A 14,231-nucleotide genomic window follows, 5' to 3' on the forward strand; every position below is an offset into this window, starting at 1 on the left:
CCTTGCGAACCGAACCCGAAGCCTGCTGAACCGAACCTCGCACTAGGGACCAAAACCACCCTTCGCTCCATTTCGCTCCTGATCCACTTCTCCTTCGGTTCTAGCCTCTTTAGGACCGAACCGAACCTTCCTTTCGGCCCCTATCCGAGAAGCCTCGCAGCTACGCTCCATCTTCCCGATTTTCGACCACTACTTCGTTTTAAGCCTGTTTTTCATGATTTTTGCACGGGATTTTCACCCAAAATTATATTTTAACATATAAGACCCCTTAATTCATAAATAATCACGTTTTTTAGTGCAATCATTGTCCAAGATTAGTGGGTGAGATACTTAAGGCAAAGTGTTGACATTGCTTTAGTGTATGACACAAGCAACCACCCCATGCCCACTCCATGACCCACCCTTGTCCTTCCACCATACCTAGTCATTCCATAGTACATTTCCCACCATTTTCCAGCCACACACTTGGTCAAGGGCTGGAAAACCCCCTCTATCCTCATATTTCTCTCATTCCTCTCATTTTCCACCAAAGAACAAACTTCATCTCCAGAAGATTTTTCTACAATTTATGGAAATACATCAGGTTAATATTTTTAAAATGACTACTTTCACATCTCCAGAAGATTTTTCTACAATTTATGGAGATGTTTACAAGACAGCCTATCATTTCAGAAACCACTTCGGACCAGTCTATGAAGTTGGACATTTTTACACAAGTTAAATGTAACTAAAAATCATGATAAAAATTATGAATAAAATAGACACATTTTCTAAGCTCTCAGAATTTACGGATTCTGATTTCGACTTTAAATGATTTTTCTATGAGTTTTATAAAAACAGGAACAACAAGGTAAAACTAGAAAATGGTTAATAATTTCATTTGCACCTTGTAGCTTGTTGAGCAAGGTGTGTGTTATTTTATATATATATATATATATATATATATATATATATATATATATATATATATATATATATCTTTATACCTTAAAAATCATTTACAAGATTTTGCAGAATTTTAAGAGGTACAAGCTTTTAAGCATCATATACAATAATTTTATGCATCGGAGAATAATAAATCTTATCCGGTCAAAGACAGATTTTGAATAGGTCTTCTAAGCTTATCTTCAAATTGAATGAGTTAAAAATGAAAAAGTCAAATAAGATGATGATGATAAGATATTGAATGGGTCAAAGTTTGACCAAGTGTTCCTCATATCCAATTGAATCGGTGAATACTAAATCTTATCCGGTCAACATTTATGAAAAAGTCAAATAAGATGATGATGATAAGATTTTGAATGGGTCAAAGTTTGACCAAGTGTTCCAGATATCCAACTGAATCGGTAAATACTAAATCTTATCCGGTCAACATTTATGAAAAAGTCAAATAAGGTGATGATGATGATAAGATTTTGAATGGGTCAAACTTTGACCAAGTGTTCCTCATATCCAATTGAATCGCTAAATATTGAATCTATCAATAATAATGAAAAAGTCAAATAAGATGATGATAAGATTTTGAATGGGTCAAAGTTTGACCAAGTGTTCTTCATATCCATTTGAATCGGTCTAATACGATGTACACGTTATAAAACATTTCATATAAACTGGAAGAGGCGCATTGATCTACCATTCGTCTATCATGAATGGCTTGCCATTGACCGCAAAACATTGGTTCTCTCTCATGCTCGCTACCTCATCCTTTGTTTTTCTTTCTATTAAAATCGAATAAGCCCAAAAATGTCTTACGTTTAATCCTAGTCCAGGTATAAAAAATCTCTATCTGTTCGTCATTTTGTTTAACAAATTTTTTATGTCATTTTGTTGATTCGCACCCGTCGCTTTGCGCGGGTAAACGACTAGTATGTATATATATATATATATATATATATATATATATATATATATATATATATATATATATGTTGTTGATAGTACATATTATTTACCTCAGTCTAAATGTACGAATCATATACAAGGGGTTACTACCTCTACAAATAATATTAATAAATTATAATAGGCATAGTTAAGCCTATTATACACCCCAATCGAATATGTTAAACTATAATAGGTATAGTTAGGTTGCATATGCATTATAAACATTATGATAAATTTATGTTACAATTACATTTCAAACTCATTACGAAAGGTTTTCTTTTCATATAAAAGGGGCACAAATATAAAAGTATCGAGTCTATACAAAGGGGTACATTACAAAGTACCGGGTCTATAAAAGGGGTACAAATACAAAGTACCGGGTCTATACAAAGGGGTACATTACAAAGTACCGGGTTTTCATATAGAAGGGGTACAAATACAAAGTATCGGGTCTATACAAAGGGGTACATTACAAAGTACCGAGTTTTCATAACTAAAGGGGTACATTACAAAGTACAGGGTTTACACAAAATGGTTTTATGATATTAGAACTACAATTCATCTAGATTTTGTTAGTTTTCGGTTATAATTGCTAAGTAGATATATATTAGAGTTATATAAGAATTTAGTTGCGATCGACTTAGAATTGGTGGGCCCGCCTTACTTCCTGTTCCTTGTTTGGTTGTGGACCTAGGGCAGACCCATTATATTCGATGGTTTATTTAACTTAAATTTTATATAACTCATATACACTGGGTGATTATAGAGGAAATCTATGGGTCCTTTTAGGGTACATTATTACATAACATAGGAGCTTTCCTTAGACACTTTATAAAGAAAATATTGGATTTTCTGGAATCAGACTTATTCGCTTTTACAAGTAAAATGACATCTTTAGCAAATAAAACTCGTATGAACTCACCAACTTAATTGTTGACACTTTTTCAAAACTACTTGTATTCTCAGGGAATCAGTAAAACAGGAAATCAACGGCTTTCGAGGATGGAACGCTATGGTGTTAAACATTTTATTTTTGTCAACATAATGTAATCGATTTAGAAACATGTAAACTCATACTATGGTGTAAAATTTTCAATTATATTTATGTTGGATGTTTTTACTTTGAGCACTATTATACTCGTTGTTGTGATACTATACATGAAGTCCTCCACCCCTAGACGTTTTCGTCATCCTTGGTTTGGGGGTGTGACATCTAAATTTTCAGAGACTGCCAAGCTGATTAAATACCTAAAATTGATTGCATCCATTACCGATGAATAAATTTCCTCATAATCAATTCCAGGTCTTTGAGAGAAACCTTGAGCCACAAGCCTAGCCTTGTATCTTACAATTTCATCTTTCTCATTACTTTTTCGTACGAAGATCTATCTATACCCTAATGGTTTCACAACTCCAGGTGTGAGGATAATAGCCCCAAAAACCTTTATCTTGTTAAAAGAATTTAATTCAACTTGCATAACCTCCTTCTAATTAGCCCAATCATTTCTTCTTTGACATTCAATAATAGATTGTGGTTTGGTATCATCATTCATAATATCAGATGCAATTGAATAAGAAAATATTGCACTTATATTATTAATTTCATTTTCGTCACATATTCTATTTTTCTGAACATAATTTAGTGCAACATCTTCCATTCCTAGGGGAATTTTGATATTTTGTGTTTCTCCAAGAACACTTTCCTCATGAACTAGTGCTTTTTCTACTCCTCTTCTTTTTCGTGGGTTCTTATCCTTAGAACAAAATGGCCTTCCATGCATCATGAATGTTTTGTGACATCCCCTAATTTCTCGGCCAGAAAAGACCGATTTAATTTAAGCTTTTTAAAATCAAATCAGAGAAATCTTTATAAAAGATGTTGTGGAATTGGTACCCAAAACAAAATATGATAAAAGTTTGTCAAAACCTTTCTTTAAAAAATATATCGTTTCCTTTTATATCAAAACCTCGGGATGTCATGTTCCGATACATATCAAAAGCATAAACAAGACAATATAAGCCTTACGACAGTTAATTGTAACTACTGGCCTATAATCCAAAATTCACTCATCATCATCATCCGACTATGCTCAGGGTCCTCTACCTGTAATATAAACAGCTGAGTGGGTCAGGCTTGGAAGCCTAGTGAGCATATAGGGTTTTCAACCCACAATACATAAATTTATTATGTTTAAACATCAATCAATCAACCTAATTACCCCAAACCCCATTATTTTATTTATTTCTTAAGGGTTTACCCTAAGAATCAACTATCACTCCTTCCTAAGGATTCATCCTAAGGAATAGACACAAAGTCACCTCGTGACCGAGGTTTATACAACGGGCACTAAGTCCATAGCTGCCAAAGTTTATTCAACATGTGCTAAGTCCATAGCTCTCATTTATCGACAGTATTATTTACAGGTGTTCTCTCCTGCAATACATGTCAATGGGTTTTAGAGTACAACAAATGAACATATAGTTCATTACACCTACAGGTTGCGGGCCTGCTAGTGTTCCATAGACTGTCTAGAATAGTCCATGGTTGTCATCCATACTCTGCTGAACGACTACAACAACAACAAGAACAATAACAATAGTAACAACAACTTCGAGGCCTCTCACCTTTCTAACATACATCAACTATTACACATAACACGTATTTCAAGGTAAATACTTCATATCTATGTGTAAATTGAAAGTAACTACACACTCACATGATTTAATGAAAACCGGGCAGCAACTCGTTTCCTAAAACGATTGTTTCTAATAAAACCGAGAGTTTTATTGAGAAACCGGGTATGCGAAAGGTCGGGCTTCAAAACCGAAAAGATAAATTTTCCGGGCTTCACGGGCACTTCGTGGCGTATTCCGGGGCTTATAATCGATACCGGGGCTTCGGGGGGTGATAATATGAAAGAAATATGGAGAAAGGGGCTAAAAATGACAAGTTTTCAAAATACCCCTGGGAGGTCTCGCACCCTTCTATTTATAGGGAAGAGCTTCTGATCGGACGGCTGAGAAGGAGCCACGTCTCGCAGATCCGAGGGTTCGCAGGCGAAGGCTCGCACGAGGGCTGCGCGTGCGAAGGGCTGCTTGCAGTCTATGATTGGTCCGAGGCGTGTGTCCGATGCGCAGGTGGTCAGCATGTGCGAGGGTCTCGGTGGGACTTGCTGATTGGACCGCGGATTCGTCTTACGTGTGCGAGGCTCGGAGCTAGGTGCGAGCTTCGGATTGGCCAACAGCCTCGGTTTGGACAAAAGCTCGGTTCGGATTGGGTCTCCTTCTTGGTCGAATCAGAAGCCTACACGTGGGTTGCATGCGAGGATCACGTGGATACTGTTCATTTGAGGGTGACTCAGCAGACTTCGGTGACTCAGCAGGACACGTGGCACTTTTTCAGCGAGGATGACGTGGCAACTCGTGACTATGCGAATTTTCTCGATTTTCATGCCAAAACATCTAAAATCCATAACTTTTGCATACGAGCTCCGTTTTTGACGTTCTTTATATGCACGCGTAGCTAAAATTACGCTCCACAACTTCTGTTTAGACTTCGTCAGCTTATTTTGACATGAAATTTTATATTATTATTTTTAACAGACCGGGACAGGAAATCCGTTAAAAATTCATAACTTCTTCATCCGACGTCCGTTTTCGTCAGACTTTTTACCGTTGTGCTCCTAATGACGAGACCTTCAATTCTCGTTTAGGTTCTGTCGGCTAAAAATCGCTCGATCTAAAATTCGAGTTTTTAGCTGTCTACTGCTAAACTGAAACTTCGAAAAATCATAACTTCCTCATACGAAGTCAGATTTGGGCGTTCTTTTTATCGAACTTATCGATTTAACGAATACTACGACTTTCGCTTAGATTACTAAGGCTAAAAAGTAGCTTATCAAAAACTCACTTTTTACAACACTCGGCACCGTGTTGGTTTTGTCGCGAAACTTTGACAGGTCATAACTTCTTCGTTATAACTCGGATTTCGGCATTCTTTATATCCCCGAAATCTTTGTTTCGACCACTACAACTTTATGTAAAAACATCGAGCTTATCTCACACTTTAATTTTGACGCTTATTTTTATTTTTAATTAATTAAACCCTAATAGTTAAACATAAAACACATAATTCACATAAAATTCACATAATTCCTTTGCATTTCTTCTAAATGATTTACAAAGGTTAACCTAGACCATTATGTCAATATTAATACCTAGCCTAGAAACACGAGCGTTACAACTCTTTCCCCCTTAGGATGATTCCGTCCCCGGAATCACACAATGACAAACCACTACGGGTAGCGACTCACTATGTCACTCTCCGTTTCGCAGGTGGGATCTGGCCCATTTATAAGTTTCCAACATACAGGCACTAAATCGACTATCTTACGTTACAACTTCTTAGTCTTACGGTTAACGATTGCCTCGGGTTCTCCAATTAACCTCTTGTTCTCGTCCAACCTTAATTCAGAAATAGGAATTATGTCGGGCACACCTCCCTTGAACTTTCTCAAATAACACACATGAAAGGTGTTATGAATACTCTCTAGTTCTTCCGGTAATTCTAGCTTGTAAGCTTGATTCCGGATTCTCTAAAGAACTTTAAATGATCCAATAAACCTTGGACTCAACTTTCCCCTTCTACCAAATCTTATAAGTCCCTTCCACAACGAGACTTTAAGTGAAACAGAATCTCCAACTTCGAATGATATCGGTTGTCTTTTCTTGTCAGCATAGCTCTTTTGAGCAGCTAACATCTTTTTCCCTAATCACTTCCAACTTTTCAGCAATCTACTGGACTATTTCAAGTCCCATAAACTGCTTTTCCTCGGCTTCCAGCCAACGTGATGGCATCCGACACTTTTTCCCATGCAAAGCGTGATAAGGTACCATCTTGACACTTGAGTGGAAACTATTATTTATAGGTGAATTCTACTAAAGGTAAGTGTTCATCCCAGTTACCTTGAAATTCTAGGGTACATGCTCTCAGCATATCCTCCAACGTTTGAATCGTCCATTCGCTCTGACCATCGGTTTGCAGATGGTAAGCTGTATTCAAACACAACTTGGTACCCAATTTCCTTTTATAGACTCCTACAAAACCTTAAGGTAAAACGGCTGTCACGATCGGATACAATCGTTAACGAAACACTGTGAAGCATCACACTTTCCTTCACATAAGAATTCGCAAGTTTATCCATAGACCATTTCTCGTTGGCTGCTATGAAATGCACACTCTTAGTGAAGCGATCAATGATCACCCAAATCATGTCGTGACCGTTCCTTGTTCTGGGCAGTTTAGTCACAGAATCCATAGTGATATCTTCCCATTTACCCGTGGGTACAGGTAAAGGTTCTAAACTCCCATACGTTTTCTGATGTTGTGCCTTAACCCTGGCACAAGTTACACACTTAGCCACATACTTTAGCAACTTCGAGCTTCATCGTCGGCTACCAATAATAGGGTTTTAGATCCCTATACATTTTCGTACTGCCGGGATGAATCGAGTACATGGTCTTGTGAGCTTCTTCCATCAGAAGATCTCTTACTCCGCCCGTCTTAGGTACCCAAATCCTATCTTGGAATACCTTCAACCCTTGGTTGTTTGTACCAAATACTAAAGTTTTGCCCAAACATTCTTCCTTTCGGTCATTTTTCTCTAAAGCTTCCTCTTGAGCTTTCTTTATACTTTCCACAATTGTCAAGACAACTTCAATTCTCAACGCTCTTGGCCTTTTCTTTTCAAGGTTTACCTTCCGACTGAGAGCATCAACAACCACATTTGCTTTACCAGGGTGGTAAAGTATCTCGTAGTCGTAATCCTTGAGTAACTCTAGCCAGCGTCGTTGCCTCATGTCCAATTCCTTCTGATTAAAGAGATATTGAAGACTCTTATGATTAGTGAAAAGTTTACACTTTGTGCCATAAGGATAATGCCTCCATATCTTTAGGGTGAATACTACCGCTGCCAACTCCACATCGTAAGTGGGGTAGTTCTTTTCATGCTCTTTCAATTGCCTCGATGCATATGCTATCACCTTATCCCTTTGGGTCAGAACACATCCTAACCCAACTCCAGAGGCATCACTATAAACTGTGAAGTCTTCAACTCCTTTAGGTAACGGAAGAATCGGTGCTTCACACAACTTCTTCTTTAACTTCTCAAAGCTTCCTATGCTTCTCATTCCAAGTATAGACAGCTCCTTTGTGGGTCAAAGCTGTCAATGGAGTCGCGATCGAAGAAAAGCCTTGGGTAATTCAGTAATAATATCCAGCTAATCCTAAAAAGCTTCAGATCTCCATAGGACTTTCAATTGTAACCTTCGAGTTACAAAATAAATCCTTATTGAGGACTCCTCCTTCTTCTTGGAATAAGTATTTTCCTTCATTTATTGTAACATACCGATGGGTCATTTTCTAATGATCTCTCATTGTATACTGCACTACTTAGACTCAGATCTCCTAGGGACAAATTTCAGAACAAATTATACCTTCCTTCATGTTCTAATGTGGTACAATCACCGTTCAACATGTATCATTTCTAACTACCAACTTCTTTAACAATGAGTGCGATACTTCTATTGATCTCTTTGATCATCTTTCATTTCAATCTTCTGGCTTAAGTCAAATGTTACATCGAACTTGGTTCTCTGAACCACATAATAAACTCATCGTAGTCGGACTCAATTCGATATGACCACTAGGGTCGGAATAACAATCATCTTCTTAGTCATTACCGAAACGATGGTAACGACAGACTAGTGTTGGATTAGTGTCTAGGTCCATAACTATTTTGGTATGTACTTGACCCAATGGTGCATGGTCCTTTTGGGTTGCCTTCACCAAAGCAACTTGATAGGATGAATTATGGAGAGAAAGGATTAAATATGATTTATTAATATATTATGAGAATAATATATTAATCATATTGTTTAATTAATATTAGTCAATAATTAATTGGTAATTAGTTTTGTGACTAAAAGAGATTAATTAAACTTAAGGGACTGGAATTGTAATTATAAGATAATTGCAATTTGGGCCATGGATTGTCTTATATTAAGGAGTGGACGAATTCTATGGGGAAGCCCATAAGAAATCGTCCAAGGCCTTAAGGAAAGGGATCCATGGGTTTCTTAGGGCTTAAGCATCCAAATTAGGGTTTCCTTGTTAGATAACCCTAATAGCCTAACTATATATACATCCGTTATGACCCAAAAACAGGGAGAAGATTTCTTCTAGGGTTTCACACGTTTTAGGGCAGCCTCCATCCTCTCTCCTCTTCATCCTCTTGCTCTTGGTGTTTGTGAACCATTAGAGGAGTGACATTTGTGACTCTAAGCTTTCTAAAGTCAATACAAGGAGGATTTGGGATTGTTATTGCTATATAACAATCAAGGTAATATCTTAAACTCATTCTCATGTTAATATGATTACTTGAACGCTAGAATTAGGGTTTATAGTCTTGGATGAATTTCATGTACAATAGAGAAACCTAGATCCAAGCATTAGGGTTTGTATGAGCACATAGGATGTTCTTATGACCAAAATCCATCAGTGGTATCAGAGCCTAGATTGGTTTCTATTGTATTGATGCTTTGTATGTTGAAAAAATTCGATTTTTGTGTTTCTGGGGGCTGAACTCGCCGAGTCCATGCTGACTCGACGAGTCCAAGCCTGACTCGATGAGTCGGCTGGTCAGTAAGAGGGAAAACCGGGATTTCTTGCTGTTTTTGCTTAAGGATAGTTGCCTTATCATATTAGATCAATATTAATCCGATTTTTTGATATATATGACTATATTTTTGATCTAATTGAAGATATTTATCAATTAATAAAATATTTGTTTCCTTATGTGATAATTGATTAATTATTTTGATTAAATTGGTAAACTGTTTTGCAAGAAATTATTAAATAAATCAAATATGGATAATTATGTGATTAATTGTTAATTAAGATTATTTGTTATTTGATCCTTGTGTTATGAAAAGTTTCACATTTTCCCCTTTAGGTTTTATAGTTTAAATTTGACCTCAAAAGTTTTGTTGTTTTGAAATTTAAATAGTTAAAACCCTAATGTTTTGAAAAAGGTTTCAAAACTTGCCCTCAAGTTTTGGAATTTAAAAGTTGATTAAAGGTTTAATTTAGGAATGTTAAATTCTAAAACCCTAGTATTGTTTTGAAAAGGATTCAAATCACACCCTTTATGGTTTTATTAATTAATTAAGGTGTATAATTAAAAGAGGCTTAATAAATCCATAAAGTTTTTGGTTTAAAATTTTATTGAATTAAAAGTATAATTGTTAAATTTGACCACCTAATATTTTAAAAGTGTAAAATACACCCTATACTATATATAACGTTAAAAGTCTAACATTATATATATGTATGAGTAAAAGTCAGTCTTACCGTTAGTAGGCCTCATTCACGAAGCTGGTCTATAAGGGGTGTTTAAGGAAATTGCCTTTAAATGGCGATTGAATGGGTATCCACTCTTACCCACCGCACTCTTGACTAGTGGAGGGTCGTTAGCCGAACGGGTAGGATAGGACGAAACCTTCCATTATAAGTATAATGAATTACTAAAGTAACTATTTTTTTTTAAATTCCCAATCTTAGTTACTTAGGCAAAGTGAATTGATGCAATTCCATGAAATTACACTTTGTGCCCTTGCGAAGACGTTAGTGGAGCGTGTGTGGTTTACCGACACACTAAATGGTTCTAAGCAAAGGTAGCAAAGGGTGACTCAATGTTTGTCATAGTTCAGTGGAGCGTGTGTGGTTTACCGGCACATCGAATAGGTGACTGTAACATGTGAGGGCACCATGTAGTTTGCGTGGTTATTCACACCCGCTTTGTGATCCTCAGCATCCCAGTCACAAACAAGAGGGGCATATCGAGATTTAAACATGCCATTGAAATGTTCAATGAATCTCATAGGATCTAGGAGTTTTCATAGAATTAAAACTTAAATTTCTTTTTCGTTTTTCATGGTGGAAATTAGTGAATCGTCATTCACTTACCTTCAAATGTTCTGCAATTTGGGTTACGGCATCCCTCTCCCGAGTTGTAGAATATTTGTTGGGTCCTAGCCTTAGTATCTCATTTGGGTGATTTACTAAGGACTCAATCAATCAACTAACTTGAATTCGTTTCTTCCGTTTTGTAGATGTCAAAGTTCGACAACTATGGTCTTCCCAAATCCCGTGGAACAAGCATTCCACATGAAAATGGTATTCCACGATTCGATCGAGGAATAAGAAATCATGCTTCACTTCCTCCACCTCCTCCAATTGTTCTCCCTAACCCACAAGATCGAAGAATTGAAAGGTTTAATATCACTAAAGCCCTATTGGAAATGAAACATGAAGATGGTAAACCCGTGTGTGCCCACGTTCTAGGAATGAAATCACACATTGATAGGTTGATAATGTTGGGTGTGTCATTCCCAGATGAGTTGGCTGTGAATTGGGTTTTGCAATCACTTCCTGAATCATATAATGAGTTCAAAAGAAAGTATTATATGATGGATCATGACAACAACCTCATTAACCTAACTTATATGCTCATTGCTGCTGAATCAGAACTGATTTGGCGAAGCAATGGAGCGTATTTGTTGGGAAAGTCAACCGACCATGCTTCCGAGGACGGTCTAGGAGAACCGACCTGCATTTGCTGCCAAAAGAAAGGGCGTTAGATACAAGTCTGCCCAAAGAGCCTGAAGAGTCCAGAAGATGGGAAAGTCAAAGAGTATGGCTGCGTTTCAGGTAAAATCCACTATCTAACTCCGTTAAGTTCCTATTCATTGATTCTTAATACATGATGTGATAAGATTGCATTTGAATGTTTTGCAGGATCGGTGAAAAGAAAGGAAGCTTGGTGAAAGAGCAAGATGAATCTAATCACAAGGAATGGATCTTGATTGCATGGACTTGAAGATTAGATTTTGAGCTTAGATATTTATGATAGAGTTGTTAGAAATTTTCCTTTGAAATACATAGTTTTCAATGGATTTTGCATTGTAAGGACAAATGTTTTCCATTGCTTTTATAAATAAAATAAATAATATAAATTTTGGTTTGACTTATTTATTTATTTGTTTATTTCCTTGCAATGAAATCGTTATGAAAATTGGTGTTTGCACATTTCTACAACAAATGGATATGATTCTTATTTATGGTGTTTATGGAAAGGTCGAGAATTTACCAAATAGGGAGAGTTTCTCATCGCCCAAGTTTCAATTGGACAGAAACTTGGAATCATGCAACTTGGTTGCACGATGAATGAGAAATTTCATATTTTGGAAATTAGACTAATTCATTGACAAAGTGTCAAGTGAAGGACTAGGAGATCGAGCACACAAAGTTGCGTGTTGATTAAGTCCACCATAAGAGTAACAATGATATTCGTCATGATTTACTAAAGGTTTAGTAAATATGATTATACTTACAAGATTAAGTGTAATTATGAATTGATTGAAAAAGTTTAAATCAATAGCAGAACGAATAAGAAGAATCAAGTAGGCAGAAAGATAAAAGTTTCTCCATTCTAAGAAGAAGGGAGAGTACCTTTTATGCTTTATGATAGGTCTTAATGATTAAGAACCATATCTCAATTGATCCTCTAAGTGAGTCTTAGTACAATTGTATGTTTAAGAAGAGGAATCAAGGATTGGAGAAATGGTTAAATCAATAGGTCAATCATACTTCGTTCCAAAACAAGTCTTAGAGTTAAGATTGCGATATTGAGTGATAAGTATTAAGAAGGTTTATAGCATTCATCAAATATGGAAAAGTTGTGATGTCTTGGATAAGACAAAGACCAACTAGGACCAATTTATGAAATGTTTTGATAAAAACGACGCTAACTCTTGAATATTTGTTTGTCAAGAAATGGTTATTGACAAGAGAATCTTATATGTCAAGGAGTAAGTGAGAGCCTTAATGGTCTTGAAAGGTTTCAAGAACAAATCAAATAAACCTTATCGATCATCACTAGCACACGAGTTGAGGTTTACAACCTATCGTGTTGACATTATTTTGTTTCTGTGCCAATCTAATTAAGTTAATTATGCATGTGAGTTCTATGAAGTTCTCATTTGAATGTATAAAAAGGCAAGGAACTTGATCAATGAAAAGTACATTGATAGGAAAAGGTGAGCTGCTTAACTACTTGGAAGACATGGTGGGCAGCTGTGCTACCATAAGGCAAGAAATCAAGACTAAGAAAGTTCGATCCATATGAGTTTGAATTTTTCGTAAACTTTGATTTTGACAAATTCACATGGATAGGAACACATACACCATTTAAAATCTAAGTGTCATAAGATTCCCTCCTTCATGAAAATTATTGTAAGGAAATGCTTCCACTAAGAGAGATTTTAAGAAGATAGTAATTGTAAAATTGCATTCTCGAATTCGATTATGGTTACGGTATCCCTTTCTATGATTCGAATTGTGAGGTTTGGCAATTAGTCTGAAATTGTTTAGACACACATAAGAGCTATCTAATGGAAATGTGTATAAACTTGATAAAAGATTATCAAAGCACTAAGTATTAGAAACATGAACTTAAGAAATTCAATAAGTATTGATTTTGTAGAAGTTAAGCTGGTTTCTGAATACATGTCAAAGCTAGTGGGAGCATAAGTGTTATGTTTATAATAATCATCATGATAGTGGGAGCATAAATGTTATGATTGTATGATTATTAAGGAAAGTATTGCAAGGTTAGCAATATCAATTATAGAAAACAAGAGTCACAATAGTTGAAATCTTGTTGTGCTATAATTAAGGGAGAGAATATTATGCTTCATTTCAAATCTAAAGGCTTAGGTTGAGAAATGTTAATAAATTTAGTCAAAGGTACATAGTGTGTTCTTAAAATTTCGATTATGATTACGGCATTCCTCTTCACAATTCGAATTTTGAGAACATAGCAAATGAAATATTATGGCGGAAGATTGATAAAGTATCAAATCTTTATGTAAGACATTATGCATTGTGTCCCATACGCTTCGGGTATAGGATCGATTGCAAATGCTATAATATTTGACCATTCTAAAATTTTCCAAATGTCTAGCGCATTTAGAGGGAAAAAGGACAAGAATCGGTTTTGACTAAGATAATTAAACAACTATCAAAGGACAATCCAAAGTTTGCCGAGGATTGGTCGCTTGTGAGTAGTTGGAAGTATAGTATTGGAAAATATGGAAATGTTCCCATATTGGATGGACCATATCGAAATTATTATGAATAGATAAGATTCTATTAAGAATGAGTTGTCATATGGAAAATATGGAAATGTGTCCATATTGGGAATTGAATATTGAAAATCTATGACTAGATT

This window comes from Lactuca sativa, chromosome 7 (genome assembly GCF_002870075.4).
Source record: "Lactuca sativa cultivar Salinas chromosome 7, Lsat_Salinas_v11, whole genome shotgun sequence".
NCBI lineage: Eukaryota > Viridiplantae > Streptophyta > Magnoliopsida > Asterales > Asteraceae > Lactuca > Lactuca sativa.